Raw genomic sequence first — 17147 nt, 5'->3', positions numbered from 1 at the left:
TTCTACTTCTTTAAATCTATCTAAACACCACTATGCCCTGTGTTTCTTTCTGTCACTGAATTTTGAAAGTACGTGTGCTTTGAAATCTCTTTTCTCCTATGGCAGAGAAGACTGAATGAAGTCCATCTAGATGTTGAAGATTTTTAGTTCCTTGAGGGCAGAGATTGTCTTATTCATCTTTGTATGACCATCTCTGCACCTGCTTGGCACAAAGTAATTTTTCTTTTTCCTTTTCTGTTTTTTGAAAAGAAAGGCAGACTGCTACATGTGTGCCTCATTCAGATGTGTCTGGAGTCTTGAAAGCATGACTGCCCTATGTTCTCCTATAAATTCACCTCGAGAGCTTGTTGGGTAATTTCAGCAGGGGAGCACAGCTACTCATATACCCTTGACCAAAGAACGGTCTGCCTGTGTAGGGGAAGGTCATCTTCCTTGACCTAGGGGAGCATGCAGCTGCAGAAAGGACATTCATGGAGGGGTGAGGGAGAAAGGGGACATCACCTAGCCAGCCAGATCAGCTCTATCAACTCTTGTGATCAGTGGGGTGACTGATGTCCCAGTCAGATCAACCTTACATTCCAGTAATTTTTCAATGTCTTACTAAGCTGAATGCTTTCCACTGGCCATTACACTATTGAAAAACAGTCCATACTGAAGATAAGAGAGAAGAAAGAAAATGCATTAGAAATGGAGATTACTTTATCACTTCTCAATTAATATAATGTTTTTCATTGTTCAAATTGTAAAAGCAGTTGTGTGGCATTTATGCCCATGATTAGGACAAACTAGAGCCTGATTCAAAAGTCAATATAAGTACAAAATATACAATAACTACAGAAGAGTGAGGCTTTTTAAAAATTCATCAACCATATAAAGGTTTTTAAATGACCTGTACATTAATAACAGCATTACTTTAATTAAATTTTTAGGGGAATTTTAGAAGGGAATTTCCCCTCCCTCATCTTATTTTTCTCAACAATTTTTTAAAAAGTCAAAGTTCTAAAGTCTTTGTTTTTATTAAAAAAGCAATTAAATGTTTCTTAATTTAAACAGGAAATGGTGGATTATTCTTCAAATTCAAGAAAAATGTTGGGATTTTTCAAAGAGAATTAATGTTGTTATTATAATTTATTAAGATCTCTATGGCAAAATTCCCAAATGTAAAATGTATTTATTTTAAGCTTTACATATTGGAAAAGTAATTTATCATGTTGCCTTATCAATGCCTGGCTTCCTTATTAAGGCAATTTCTAGTTAGGTTTTTATTGGGAGTCCCCTCATTGTTTGGAGTTCCTCTGCTTCCTTTTTTTACTTCATTCAGTCTGTAGCCTTGGTTTCCAGTGCAGCCTCAGATACCTAACAAGGTGTAGGCTATGAAACAAACTGGTATGAGTGACCCACAGCAATTGGGTCATAGTGTTACAATCAGGCAATTTGTTGTTCTCTTTGTATTTTCTTCCAGTTGCAATCAGCTCTAAATATTTTTCAGGAGTGATTTAGTGAGATGTAGAAATGACCCATTCTAATTATACACATCTCTTTTTTTCTCGTTTTCTGTGCCATTTCTATGGGTGATTGTATCCCTGCAGCAGAATTATATTAAGAACACATTGTGATGGACATATATACACTACCAAATGTAAAATAGATAGTGGGAAGCAGCCGCATAGCACAGGGAGATCAGCTCGGTGCTTTGTGACCACCTAGAGGGGTGGGATAGGGAGGGTGGGAGGGAGGGAGACGCAAGAGGGAAGAGATATGGGGATATATGTATATGTATAGCTGACTCACTTTGTTATAAAGCAGAAACTAACACACCATTGTAAAGCAATTATACTCCAATAAAGATGTTACAAATAAATAAAAATTAAAAATAGACTGGTCATGGGAGGCCTCTCCAAGGAGTAACATTTGAGGGGAAAAAAAAGAAAAAAATGGAAAGAAAGAAGCCGTGACAAGAGCAGAGCTTTCTTGGCAGAGACAATACCAAATGCAAAGGCAGTGAGGCAATAACCAGCTTGGTCTGTCCCAGGAACAAAAATCAAACCAGGACAGCAAGAGAGAGTCAGTATCAGGAGAGCAGAGAATCAGTAAGGTCAAAGATGTAGGGAGTTCAGATCTAGATTTTACCCCTGATACAGGGGACAACCGGCAGAAAGGTTTTCAGCAAAAGAGATGAAAGGTGGCATTGTGATCTGGTTTTTGTTTATAGGAGATTACACTGGCTACAGGTGGAGAATGGACTATTGTGGGACAAGAGTACAGGCAGAAAGACCAATTAGGAGGCCATTTGTAGTATCTGAGCAAGAAGTGATACTGCCTAATCTAGCAGGTAGTGGAGATGCAGAGACTAAGATACAACTTCAAGACTTGCTGGGAGTGGAAGGTTGCAAAGAAAAGAATCGAGTGACTATTAAACATTTGGCCTGAAGAAACAGATTGACATATTGAGAACAAACTAGTGGTTACTGGTAGGGAGAGGAGAAAGATAGGGGTAGGGGATTAAGAGGTACAAACTACTCTGTATAGAATAAATGAGCTACAGGCTATGTTACACAGCACAGGGAATATAGCCAATATTTTATAATAACTTTAGATGGAGTATAACCTATAAAAATTTTTAATCACTATGTTGTATACCTGAAACTAATATAATATTGTAAATCAACTATATCTCAAATATATAAATAAGTAAATAAGTGAATAAACAAATAGAACTCTGGTCTGAGTTAACAATGAACCTGCTTGTCATGTGCTAGGCTTTGGAGATAAAATAGAGCAGAAGACATAGTCCTTACCTTGTGGAATTTATAATCTATAATTATTCAATAAATCCTACTTTTTAATAACTAATAATTTTTTAAAATTAATTTAGATTTAAATATCACAGTTGTTAGCATCATAAAGTCCAGATGGCTTGAAATGTTAAATTTAATAGATAAATAATCTCTAAATAAATAAACTAGAAGAAAAATATATATATATACTTTAAGGATGGGAAAGCTTTTTAACACTGAGTTATAAGCAATAAAGAAAAATAGTAATAAATTTAATAACTAAAGTTTTAAACTTTTGTAGGTCAAAAATTACCATAAACAAAATTAAAAGGCAAATAATACTGGGAAATATAGTTACAGCATATATGACTATATGTTGAAGTGATTAATATATAAAGAGATCTTAGAAATCAATACCAAAAAAATGAACAAACAGTACAATAAACAGAAAGCAAAAATGCAGGGTCAGTCTAAATGTGGGTTCAGTCTTACAGGTAATCAATAATATACATATTTAAAATAGGATATGATTTTTTTACCTTTCAAATAGGGAAATGTTTAAAAGAAGAAAAATAATCCAAGAGTTACTCCAGGAGTATAAAATTGACACTTGAGAGAAATTCTATAAAAATGTGTATTACCTTTCATCTGGCAACTTCATTGTTTGAAATGTCTAAAAGGCATAATCGTGGTTGTGTGCAATTGCATACAAACATTTACTACAGCGTTATTTATAGTAATATAAATTTCTCAATAGGGAACTGATTAAATAAATAATAGTATATCCATGTGGTGTAATACAGTGCAGCTAGTTAAAAACATATTGCAGAAAAAAAACTGACTGACATGTGGTAAATTGTTCATAATATGTTTAATGTGATAAAAGCAGATTATAAAACAATAAGCAAATATAATAACATTTTGGTAAATATCCATAGAGAAAGTATGTCAATAAAGACATTCACCAAATTGTTCTTGGTAACTATATTTGAGAGATGGAATTGTAGGTGATTTTTTTCCTCTACATATCTGTGCTTTTTATATTTTCCACATGTGCAATTATGTATTTTTTATATTACAAAATAAAAATTACATATTTATAAAAGGTTAAGTACTCCAGAACAAATGAATCACTGAAACTAGTGAAAGGAAACCAGCTGAAAACGAGTAATCAGAATAAAGCCTTCAAGGATGCTTACAGATAAAAAAGGCAAAACAAGGTTTCTCTGATACTGATAATAAGGAAATGCAGACAATGGGAGTGGGGCATGGATTTGAACAAAGACATTCTGGAGCCTAGGAGCTGTAGACACTGCAGCTGCTGTTAGTCATCATTCAAAGGTCAGTCCATACCAGCAGTTACAAATGGGGGGTTGTAAGGTCAACATGGCCATCAAATGAATCCCCACAGGTAATACCAGGTCACACTGTCCTCATATATGAGGTTGTAGAAGGTTTGATTGTGATCCAATAAGCCAATTTGCCTGTTCAATTTATTAAAATAGCCCAAGGAATGATCAGTCTGATCATCCCTGGCCTCCACACACCACAAGTCAACTAGATAAACTGTCTGACCTTTTGAACATAGAGAATCCTTAAAGTTCTATATCAAACACGTAACCTGCAAATCTAGAGTGATGGTCAGTCTGTTAATTTGACATTTGAATACACAGGACACCAGAAATCAACTCTGCCTACTCAACTCATTGTAGGAATTATATTTAATTCCTTTTGAGGGCTCTGAGGTTTATTCTTGTAAAATAACCTTCTTTTTTTTTTTTTCATGATCAAAGTGCTTTACATAGGAAACAGGTAAAGTACTAATGATACCAAAAAGTGCACTTGTGTGAGTGTAAATAAAAGCACTATTTCCAGAACATCTGTCATCTGAGTGTCTCTGAGTTTTTGGTGCCCTTTTTTGGGGTCTGATTTTACTAATTTTAAGTAAATTTGGTAGTTTTCAAAGAGGGAGCTCTTTTTTTTTTTTTAACTGTCAGTTCCTTTATCCATTCCTTTCTTTTTAATTGAGTTATAATTGACATATAATATTATACTAGTTGCAGGTATACAACATAATGATTCAATATTTACATATATTATGAAATCATCACCATAATAAGTCTAGTTAACTAGACTTTAGTGCCTTTTTTAAAATTAAAGGTATTAAGGAAAAGCTGTCTCCAAACACAATTCACTAGGTAGTGACTAAATTACTATTCATTTCCTCTTGTATACTTTTATTACAATAGTTTTGAAATTTTGATGTCTACCAGATTCTTCTGTGAAGTTTATTTAAAACATACCTGCCATCTACCCTAGACCTACTAGATCGGAGTCTCATAGGAGCTGAGGCCCATGGGTTATGAGGGTTTCGCAAGATACTGGGTGGCTCTGGTTTGCTCTGAGTGGGAGAACCACCGCTCTGGGTGAAAAGGGTGCCAGTAAGGAAAGGAGGTGGCAAAAGAACAAGGGGGGGAAATTAAGAAATTTCTGATTAAAAGAGAAAATTTTCAAAAGAAAGACATGTGAATAATGACATTCAGTCCTAGTCGGTGTCATTTCTTAAAGACTATTTCTCTACAGACTAGAGAGGAGAGATTAGAATCCGGCCAGTTCAGAGGTTAAAGCGTTAACCAGCATGTCAATTCACTTGTCCTCAAGATGTGTGACAGGGAGCAAAGGAGAGTTCCTATCAGTGGCTCCGAAGAAAGAAAGTAAACACTCCCAACATGCACTGAGGCACAGGGAGTGGCTCAGGTTTCTAACACTTCCCTGCTGTGGCGAAAAGGAGTAATAATTAACAGTTTCTTGGGCTTGCTGTTCGTGGGAGGGGCACTGCCAGGCTCAGAGGGAGCCCCCCCCCGCCCCGGGCAGGAGTGTGTGCGCTCCTCCTCCCGCGCTTGTCTCCGACCCCAGCTCCACCTCCGGGACAGGTGAGCAAGCCCTGACTCTCCAACGACGATCAGAGTTTGGAACTGAGCAGGGAAACACACTCTCCGGAGCAGGTTCAGCTCAACAACGAAGGTAAAAATCTCCCATTCACAGTGTAGCAGGTGAAACATGGGGGTAGGGGAAAACAAAAACCCTCTAATCTACTCCCTGAGGTCAAGTTGAGGACAAGTTGTTAGAAAGCAAAATCCATAGGGAGCCAAGTTTGAAGGTGTGCATGTGTCAGAGCAGCCCGAAACCCGGACGTATTTTCCTTTTGATTTTTTCAGAACACACTTTCCTGACCAAGGTAAGCATATGGGGAGGGTGAGGGGAAGAGGGGAGGGCTTGAAGGTAAGTGTGGCCACCAAACCCTCCTCCCTTTTCTGACAAGTGTCATGAACTCAAGTTCTTCACCCGGAATTGTGGTTTGCCTGGAAAAGATACTAGACTCCTGCATTACTTCCCCCTTTCCCTCAGTACTCTTATGGTTACAAGGTTACATTCAACCAGCAGACCTGAAAGGTCTTTTTAATTGCGGTTCAGCTAAACTTTTATTATTTTCCACAAATCAACAGAGACTTCTCTCTCTCTCTCTCTCTCTCTCACACACACACACACACACACAAAATTGAAAAGGATTTCTGATATAATTTAAGACTGCCCCAAACAATGAAAGGATAATCATAATTAAATGAGAGTCCATGAGTTAAGGGTCCAATTCTGAAGCAAGAGAGCTATAGGTTCAAATCTTGGCTTTGCCACTTACTGGTTTGTCCCATAGCAAGTTACTTAACCTAGCCAAGCTTCTGTTTGCCATCTATAAAGTAAGCGTCATAACAGTATCTGCCAATAGGGCTTTGATGGGAATTAAACGCTTAGCAAGCCTTCTATAAATAGCTATACATAGTGCCTTCAATTAGCATTAAGAAATGTGCAGCTCTGCCAAAGGGTCCATGTCAAGGAGGGTGAGTGAACTAGTGAGACCAGACAGTATGGGGGTACCGCGTTGAACTGGTTTCCAGTGAGTGGGTCCAGGACACGTAAGCAGATGGCAAGTGGGCAAAGCTACTCATTCCTCTGAGTAGCAATGAAATTATCTGGCTTCTTGCCACTTTTCCAATAGAGTATGTGGTGGCAAATTCAAACTTTTTGCTACTCAATCATTTTTACTTTGGGGAAGTCTCACTTATATGAATATGTTATTTCTAACAAGAAACAATAATTTCATAATAGGAGAGAAACACTCAACCCCCTGTTGTAGAACTCATCAATTTTGAGTTTTATTTATGAGACTGCCCCTGAATAACTTTGATAAAATTAGACCATATAGTCCATGTTCTTACATTGTAGCACATATTGTATTGTTTGTATTAAAGTGATATGGACTTTTATTTGTGTTTACGGACAAGAAACATAAACGAATGATACCTGTGTTCTGCTGGTCTTTACCACTTAAATTATAGGGAAGTGAACTTATTTTATGATTCTTTAAAGGGCATTTTGGTTAATGTTGCTGATGGTTTTATTAATGTGGATGACTTTGAGGAAGGAATAAACTTAGTAGGTGTGACTAGCAAAGTATTTCCAATTATGACATTTTATCTTTTTATTTTATTAATATAAAACAGTTAAATGCTTTGCAATTGATCCTAGCTTAATATTATCATTGTTTTAATGTATTCAAATTGCAGAGTTGAAAATCTGCAATGTATGTACTGTGTTTTCATTTTGTTTGTTCGAGTTTTTTTTTTTGTTTTGCGGTGGCTTTTTGTTTTTAGAGATAGAAGGAACTTTTTTTCTTCCAGTTTTATTGAGATATAATTGACATACAGCACCGTATGAGTTTAAGGTGTACAGTGCAATGATCTGACTTACATGCATCATAAAATGATTACTACAATAAGGTTAGGGAACATTCATCATCTCACACAGATACAAAATTAAAGAAATAGAAAAACAAATTTTTACTTGTGATGAAAATTCTTAGGATTTACTTTTTAACAACTTTCATATACAACATACAGCAGTGTTAATTATATATATCATTTTGTACATTAAATCCCTGGTACTTATTTATCTTATAATTGGAAGTTTTACCTTTTGACTACCTTCATCCAATTCCCCCTCCTGCCCACCCTTATAATGGGATAGTGACTGGAGGATTGGAGATAGAATTCTAAAGCCAAGTAAACTGAACTGTACTATTATATTGTACTCTGGGGCTTGAATCAGTTTAGTGTAGTTTAACTAAAAACTTGTAAAATAATCCAATCTATTTAGAATAAATTATAGTACCAGTGTTTACTAAACAGTTTTCAAAGAGGAAATATGTCTTTATGCTGCATAAATATTGTTAGAATTTAAACAAGTTATCAATATTTGATTTTTGTATTCCTTAATAGGCATATATCTAAATAGCAAACAGTAGCCCCAACTGAGATAAATCCATTAACCATATTTGAGAATAATTTGAGATTTATTTATTTAACCACATAACCAGTTATAAATCTTCCTAAAGTCTATTTTAGTATACAAATGTTTTTCTACTATTTCTAATGCTTATAAGATTTTGTGATAAACTATTAAATGTTTTGGTCAATCAGAAGAGATAGAAGTAACCAGCAGTGATTAAGAAAATATTAAGTTTTCTGGTTACATTTAAAATAGTATAACATATATGTAATATGTCTTTTTAACATGTAATTCAAGGTTTCATAATTGATACTTGTTTTAACTTCCTAAAGTAAGATGCATCCTATACCTTTCATCAAAATAGAAATCTAGTGCTAATAGTCAATTTACTTGTACAGATTCTTCGGTTACAATGCAGACAGGGAATTTAGGGTTGTTAGAGATACATGGGCTTCATATAAAAGTTTAGATTTTTAAAAATAGTCAAGTAAAGGTCAATTGAAAATACAACCTCTGAGAAAGAACTTCTTTTGAATGTTCTCTCTTTTCACTAAAGTCTAGGGTTAGAGAGGATTGGATCTGTTGGAAAAAAATCAGTCTTTTAAAGCTATCAAGTAGAGTGATTTCATCATTTCATAACATCGTCTCAAGTACCGAACAAACCAATACTACTGCTTTCAGTAGTTGAACATGAAGGTGTCTCTCTCTTAAGGGATGAGGGTGTTATCTTAGTAGCTGAGATGGTTGAAGGACATCGCCATCATTATCCCAGAGTCTAGGAAATGGAGCTCAAGAGGAGGGCTGATTCTTTTGCAGCCAACAGATGAACAGGAAAAATTGAGCCATGGCCCCTGTGAAGTCAACCTTAGAATTTCCTCTTGGAAACCCAGATGAAGCAGAGACTCTTGAGCTGTGCCATAGAAGCAATTCCAGAAGAAGCCATCGGCAGATGGAGTAGCTCCTTCCCAGACTGAGTGGTGGCAAGATGCCTTGAGTCCTGAATGGCTTCCAACTAGCTCGCTTCTCCTACTGCTCCTGCTTTTCTCACCTCCCTGAGGGCACTCTGGGGAGAATGGAGTACAGGGCATTAGCGCCATGTAAATATACAATAGCATACTAAATGTTTGGCATTTCAAATTAGATTCCACTGGACTGACTGTGATGGTATACTCACATAGAAGCCTGGTTGTTTGATATTCATCCTGTTTATCCTGTCTTAAATTCAAGCACTGTAATACATTTTTGTTTGTATCTCAAACATTCCCTAACTGCAATCAATATCACTTAATAAAGTGATAGTGATTATAGTCCAACGCTCAACTTTTACCATCTCTGCAAATGACACACATTCCTTAGAAAAAATATGGAGCCAATTATTTCCCAGAAACCATACTTTTCTTGACTCTTTTCTTGTTTTCTAAGAATTGGATAACAATTAGAATTATAGATGTTTTGTCTTGTTTCCTTGAAGTGATGTAATTGTATACGGGTCTACTCTTCTGTACTACAAGGTTCCACGTCAGAGCTTAGAGAAAACAGATTATTTTAGAGGTAAATACATATTTGTAACTTTCCATTGCTTCTTCAGGCCAAAATAATAATTAAAACAAAACCCACCATGCATACAGCCATTAATCTTAATTCATAATTGAAATACACACTCGCTATTCTAATGTTATACTCTCTGCTCTTTTTTCTTTTTTTGGAATTTTTATGGTGTGTGTTATTAAGATATGTTCCTTGTATATGACTTAGAAAGTACATATGAAATCAAAAAGAAAATAATTATCACTCAATTTCATAGATCTCAATTTTACTGTTAATATTTTTGTACATCTCTCCACATCTTGAATATACAGATATTCATAATTTTATATATGTCTTCTCTACATACTTGCATATATACATTCACTCTAGGAGATACAAAAATGAAATGAGCAATCATCCTGTTCTAGAGGAAATCAGGTAAAATAAAATATGATTAGGGAGAGAAAGTAGTAAGTAATTAGAAAGCTGCAGATATTTTGCTACCAAAGTTCAAAGGCAGGAGAAATTCTCTTTGGCTGGAGGACCCAAGGAAATTAGCACATGTATTTTTTTTTTGGTTCATTGTAAAATCATGACCACTTTGACACTTCCTGCACGCAGGGGCCTCAGGAATCAGGAGCTGCAGATACAGATGCAGGCTACACTTCCTGGCTAGCACAGCAACAGCACAGAGAGGGAGCTCATGAAATATTTGTTGATATACAAAAGAGTGAGCCAAGTTTCCCACTTTTAAACAAGCAACCATTTAATTAATCCATGCTTGGACCAAGGAAGGTACTTTAAATGACCGGCCCTTTTGAGTTAACTGGGCTTCACCTCCCATCATCTGGCCTCATTCTGGCCAGTCCAGCAAGCCCACATCTAGGCAGGATGCCGAGCAGGAAGAGGTGAACCACTGATGCTCTCAGATGCTCTCTGTTCTCAGCGTTGCCCAGATACTGGTGCTGACTTATTCTGCTTTCTCAGGTTCCTGAACCCTGCTGCCTGCTCAGACTGATTCTATCTTCCTGGTCTTCTCTCTTCCCTGTTGAGCCTCCAAGGTCTGTTTGAGCTTAGACCTGCCTAGCACTTCTAGAACTGTTTATTTCTCCAGGATTTAATTACTTGCCTATTTAATTCCATATCTCTTGAGCTCTACTCTGTCTGGACATAATTAAAAAATAAATAGCCAAACATTAAATAAGTGATCTTATTTCATACACAATCTAAGTAATAAGCTCTGGCCCCAGGATGGGAGAGCCCTGTATGATTATCCCTCCCAGTAAAGTATATAGATTTTTAACAACTACCTTCCTCCTCAAGTCATAGTTTGTTCTGTTCTACCAAAATAATTGTGAACATTCAAAGTAAGACCCTTAGGCTTCTAGACCTGTAATTTTTCTTTTGTTAATAAATCTTTCTGCTAATCACAACCTCTGGTTATCCTCCTCTTAAGCCTTTTGAGGTAACTAGCTCAGACTCATAAATTTACCAAGTCTTTATAACTTAGAGGATATTCACAAAGTCATTACCAGATTTTAATTTGCAGTGAATCATGGTTAATGGGAATGGAAAAGGGAAACTATTGGAATTCATAGATCTATTTCTCACTTCAGCAATTAATAATAAAATGGGACTTTTACTAAATCACATTTTTACCTTTCAGGTATTTCAATTGTTTGAATATTTTGCTTAGCCAAATTTTGGATTCAGACACGGTCAATATTATCTCCTATTCAATTAGCATATACTGCTTATGAAGAAAAATTTTATCCTATTTTCATTTTTCTTTCATAATTTCCATTCAACTCTCCTTATTTCTAGGGTCAGAGAATAATGTAAGGGCTTTTGAAATTGTTTTCTTTTTAATTAATTAATTAATTTTTGGCTGCACTGGGTATTCCTTGCTGTGCACAGGCTTTCTCTAGTTGTGGTGAACAGGGGCTACTCTTTGCTGCGGTGCGCAGGCCTCTCATTACGGTGGCATCTCTTTTTTCAGAGCACGGGCTCTAGGCGCTCAGACTTCAGTAGTTGTGGCACGTGGGCTCAGTAGTTGTGGCTCACGGGCTCTAGAGCACAGGCGCAGTAGTTGTGGTGCATGGGCTTAGTTACTCCATGGCATGTGGGATCTTCCCGGACCAGGACTCGAACCCATGTCCCCTGCATTGGCGGGCGGATTCTTAGCCACCAGGGAAGTCCCAGGGCTTTTGAAATTGTTTAATCACATCTTCTGAAGCTAGCTATGATTTGCTTCAGCATAGGTCATGAGTTTGACAATATAATTACATAGCGATTTTTGCTATCTTTAATGATACATTAGCTAATTGTTTTTATGAGCACAAATAGAATGGAGCCAATCAGAAAGCCACTGCCATGATTCTTCAGCCCATCACTGTCAATTTGCACTTTGTGCTTCTTCAGTTCAAAATATCCCTGACTTCTAGTCCCAGCTAAAATAGCATATTAACTATGAGGTCAAGAAAAAGTTTTATTAATAGTAATTAGTCCTTTGGGTCACAGCTACAATTTGACATTTAGTCAGTCACTCAACAAATATTAATTAAATCCCTTCCATGTTCTAGCCAAAATTCTAAGAACTGGATGTACCCAGGTAAACAAACAAACAAACAAAAAAGCCCACAACCTAAACAGTTCATGTTGTAGTTGGGGAATACAGGCAATGTAAATAAATAAGATCCTTTCAGATACTGATGTGTACCTAGATGAAAATAATGCGATAATGACTGGCTGAGACTTGCTTAGGGAAAGCCTCTGAGAGGAGAGACCCAGGGACTGAGATCCGCATGATGGGAAACAGGCAGCCACGTGAAGGTCTGAGGTAAGGTGCTCCAAGTAGGAGGAGCAGCAAGTTCAAATCCCTGAGGCAGGAATGAGCTTAGGGAGTGACTGAAAACCAGAAAGAAGGCCAATGTATTGATAGATGAAATGTAATCAATGAGGGAAATAATGAAGGGAATGAATACTGAACAGATTGACAGGATCTTGGGGTCATCATAAGGAGGTTATATTTTATTCTAGTTCATTCTTGGAAGTCTTTGCAATGTTTTAATCATGAAATGACAAGATCTAATTTGCTCTTTGAAATTATCATCCTGGATACCATGTGGAGAATGGAATATGGGTCACGATGTGGGTGCAGGGAAACCAGTCAGGAGGCTGATGCAATAATCCAAGAGAAAGATGGTGGTGGGTTGGCTCAGAGTGGTAGCAGTGGAAACAGAAGCTTTGGAGTTACCTATTGGAGGTACCAATAGGACTTACTTTCAGATTGGAATCTAGTTATGATGAAAGAGGAGAAAATAAGACTGAGTTTCAGTTTTGGTGCCCAGTTGGGTAGATTGGAAAGAATTGTGGAGGAGGAAATTCTGGAGCATGGGAGAAAGTCAGTGATTCTGGTTTGGCCATGTTGACACTGAGATGCCTGATAGACATCCAAGTAGAGATAAAGTAGGTAGTGACATGAGTCTGGAGCTCAGCAGAGAGGCTGGGATGGAACTGGATTAGATTAACTGGAAGAAAGTATAGTTAGAGAAAAGAGGATGGCTGAGGACAGACTATTAGAACTAGCCAGCATTTTATATAAAGGAAGAAGCAGTAGAGAAGACTAAAAAGTTGAGACCTGTGAGAGCAAGGAAATAAAGTAAGGTTGTGTGATTGCTGTTTTGTCTCAAAAGTCTCCAAAAAAAGTGTATCAGAAGGAGGGGATAACCAACTCTGTCAATTGCTGCTAAGAGGCAGAGAAAATGAGGAGAGAAAATGAACCACTTGGCAAGATATAGGGTGCTGGAATGTGGAAGGAGAGGTACAGGAGAAATAAAAGTATAGAAATGAAGAATAGATGGTAAATAATTTGGATCCAGGAGGGAGAAGGTTATGTTTGGGTAGCAAGGTGACCACCTGGGGGGGGGGGTGGACCTCACTAGGGAGCATCAGTAACTCTTTTTGAGGATGATTAGAATGACAAAGTCTAGGGGCAAAACTCAGGTTTTAGAAGCAAGAGCAAAGGCTACATAACCAAACAGCCCAGACCAAATCTTGTGACTGAGTAATTGGGATTTGTTGGGCTCTTGGAGTTTGCTGTGTCTCTGTCCCAAGGGAGCCTAAAATGCCCTTGTAGCTTCTGACCTATACAGTTAATTTGCCTGGTTGGCTAAGCTTCTGTCTCTTCTGTCATGAGTCCTCCACAAAACCCCCTTCCAATGATGTGCTGTCAAAGAGGATGACATTCCCAACTAGAGGAGCACTACTCTTTGAGCAAGAGGATATGAGTAGAAAATTAGATAAGGTATAAATCAATCATGACAATACCAATGGACAGCAGAAAGCGGCATCACAGCAGTGTAGAACAGGTCATGGGGAGATTGATACGATCCCACTTGAGCAGATACTAGAACCTGCAATGATGAGGGAAAAGGAAATAGTGAGAAGAGACTTGATGACACGTAATTCCACTAGACTAGAAGGCCTGGTATTAAAGAAAGCTTCAATTTTGAGTTGGGAAATGTAGGTTTGGGTGAAACTGCAGAAAGCCTGAACGTCAGGTTAAGACACTTGGGCTATATTTGCTAAGAACGAGATCCCAAGGTTTGTGAACAAGATGATGTGATGATCAAAATGGTAAAAGCATAAAGGGAAACTAGTCAAGCATTCAGCTTGACTATTACAACTTGAATATTACATTATGCCTGTTGAGATGTGCTCATAGCTCAGTATAAGGAAAAACTATGCATCAGGATTTCGTGAGGATAGCTTTTATCTTTTTTCTTTCTTTCTTTTTTTTTTTGCTGGTATTCTCCTGAAGAAAGAAAACATAGAATGTCTTTCACACAGCTTACCCCAACCAAAATCAAAATGACCTGCTTCAGAAGGAAAAGGAGGAAATTCCTCCCCTTTTTTTAAAAAATAAAAAAAAATTGAGTTATTTGTAGTGAGGTGGATGGACCTAGAGTCTGTCGTACAGAGTGAAGTAAGTCAGAAAGAGAAAAACAAATACTGTATGCTAACACATATATATGGAATCTAAGAAAAAAAAAGGTCATGAAGAACTTAGGGGCAAGACGGGAATAAAGACACAGACCTACTAGAGAATGGACTTGAGGATATGGGGAGGGGGAAGGGTAAGCTGTGACAAAGTGAGAGGGTGGCATGGACATATGTACACTACCAAACGTAAGGTAGATAGCTAGTGGGAAGCAGCCGCATAACACAGGGAGATCAGCTCGGTGCTTTGTGACCACCTAGAGGGGTGGGATAGGGAGGGTGGGAGGGAGGGAGATTCAAGAGGGAAGAGATATGGGGACATATGTATATGTATAACTGATTCATTTTGTTATAAAGCAGAAACTAACACACCATTGTAAGGCAATTATACTCCAATAAAGGTGTTAAAAAAAATGGAACTTTTCTCTCTAGCCTACTTTTTATCCTGGCTATAGCTCCTATGATTCTATAGGCTTGAAGCAATGATAATTAAATATTCTATTTCTGCAAAATGGAATGACTAGAAAATATTATATAAAATCTCTGGTCACACCCTAATGCCATTTATATGGAGACATAAAGGAGGTTATTACTCATGTCTGACCACAGTTTCCAGAGCCTGAAGGAGACTGGAAGGATGTTACATCACACTTAATCAACCCTGCAAGTCAGAGCTTGATTTTGGCTGCCTGGTAACTTCAGGCTGTGTTTGTGAGATGGGACAGGGTTCAGTCAGTTTGAATTCAATTGCTGGAATAGAAGGAATATGTTCCCTTGCACAGAATCATACAGGAGAGAATTTCTTCTAGAAATACTCCAAAAACAGACTTACTAAACTGCCTAATCCTTCCTTGCCTTGGGCCACAGTTTCTCTAGTTTTTCAGTTTACACAGTCCATGTTCCTTTTTTCTGTACAGCACCATGGCCCTAGGATTTCTTCTCTACTTTAGCTAGCTTGTATTATCATGTTGCCCCCCAAAATTTCAATGATTGCAACATGCCTCTTTTTGGATCACATAAGCCTTTGGGAATTTAATATCTTTTTAAAGAAAATAACACCGAGCTGCTATATAAACAGAAGTTTAAAACTAAATGAATTTTTTTAACAAGTCAATTTTATTTTACAAATAAAATTTGGAAATTTTATTTACAGGTATAACAGGAAGACATGTAATTTTTTCTCAAAAATATCTAGAAATTTTACTATAAAATATAAAATCAGGAAGGCTTCAGAAACATTATTTCAACTAGACAGAATTCCTCATGGGCCTTCTCTTTTTTCCTTTTTACACTTCTCAATAAAGCGTAAGCTCTGTACCAGGAAGCAGCAGCTTCAAACACCCTAAGCCCATCTGTGCATTTATAGATGGAACAGGAGGATAACTTTTTTTGTGTGTGTGTGGTACGCGGGCCTCTCACTGTTGTGGCCTCCCCCATTGCGGAGCACAGGCTCCGGACATGCAGGCTCAGCGGCCATGGCTCACGGGCCCACTCCGCGGCCTGTAGGATCCTCCCAGACTGGGGCACAAACCCGTGTCCCCTGCATCGGCAGGCAGACTCTCAACCACTGCGCCACCAGGGAAGCCCGAGGATAACTTTTAAATCACTAAAACCTGGTAGTATCGGAACTGTGGATAAATGCAAAAATGAAGAAAATTCTTAGCATGTATTCCAAATCAAATACTAAAAACTCAGAAATAGGACTCCTTATAAAGGGAGTTATGCCAAATTCAGACATACTGGATCCCTGCATCACTGGGAGCGTGGCTAGTACAGCCGTGAACTGGGAAGTGATTATCAGCACATCTCTGGTCCAGGATTTCACTTATAAATTTGCAAATCAGTAGCATTTATCATGGGCCAACATTGCAGTTTGTTTTGTCCTTTGTTAGAAATCTTGCTCCATCCCTGTCTGCCTTTCTCTCTCCCCTTCTCTATCACACAGTTGTCAGTCTCTTGAATTGATTACCAAGGGGAAAACCATATGTCAAGCTATGTATTTCTGGCTCATCTAGTACTTCTTCATATGCCCTCTTTATCCTCTTTCTTTAGATGGTCAAAATTAAATTATATGTTCCTCTTCCTTTACTACTATTTTCCATAAATTATATGAAGAATATAATTTTCAGTTTAAAATGGGAAACTGATATCAAAAGAGAATAAAATAGATTTTTCTCAAAAGCATGTATTGAGTAATAAGAATGGAGTAAAACATCTAAACATCTTAAAGCTATATGGAGGTGGGGGAGGGGGTGGGAGGGGACGGGAAAAACAACACAGTATTACTTGTTCCCAAAACAAATTATCCTGTGAATAAACATGAAAAGCAGGTTTAGAGGATGCCATTTAGAAACCCACTCAAAGTGAGTTGTAGTTAGAACTCTGAACTTATCCTCAAAATTAATTCCCTTTGGCATAGGAAAAAAATCTTTTAAAAGAATCTTAGAACAGACAAATTTATAGAAACTCAAACCCTTTTCAAGCTGCAAAAACAATGCT

The 17147-nt window shown here is 37.4% G+C and overlaps 1 protein-coding gene across 1 annotated transcript in view; it reads left to right on the top strand.

Moving 5' to 3' along the window:
* The first annotated feature begins 5588 nt into the window (after positions 1-5588).
* RASSF6 (Ras association domain family member 6) overlaps positions 5589-17147 on the top strand; it is a 63993-nt gene continuing 52434 nt past the window's right edge. Inside the window, exon 1 of the mRNA XM_067736254.1 lies at positions 5589-5801. The gene's annotated coding sequence lies outside the window, so the exon portion shown is untranslated. The remainder of the gene's footprint in view (positions 5802-17147) is intronic.

This window comes from Pseudorca crassidens, chromosome 4, assembly GCF_039906515.1.
Source record: "Pseudorca crassidens isolate mPseCra1 chromosome 4, mPseCra1.hap1, whole genome shotgun sequence".
NCBI classification, from domain to species: domain Eukaryota; kingdom Metazoa; phylum Chordata; class Mammalia; order Artiodactyla; family Delphinidae; genus Pseudorca; species Pseudorca crassidens.
The sequence above is the reverse complement of the archived record's forward strand: the minus strand, read 5'-3'. Positions and strand labels throughout refer to the sequence as shown.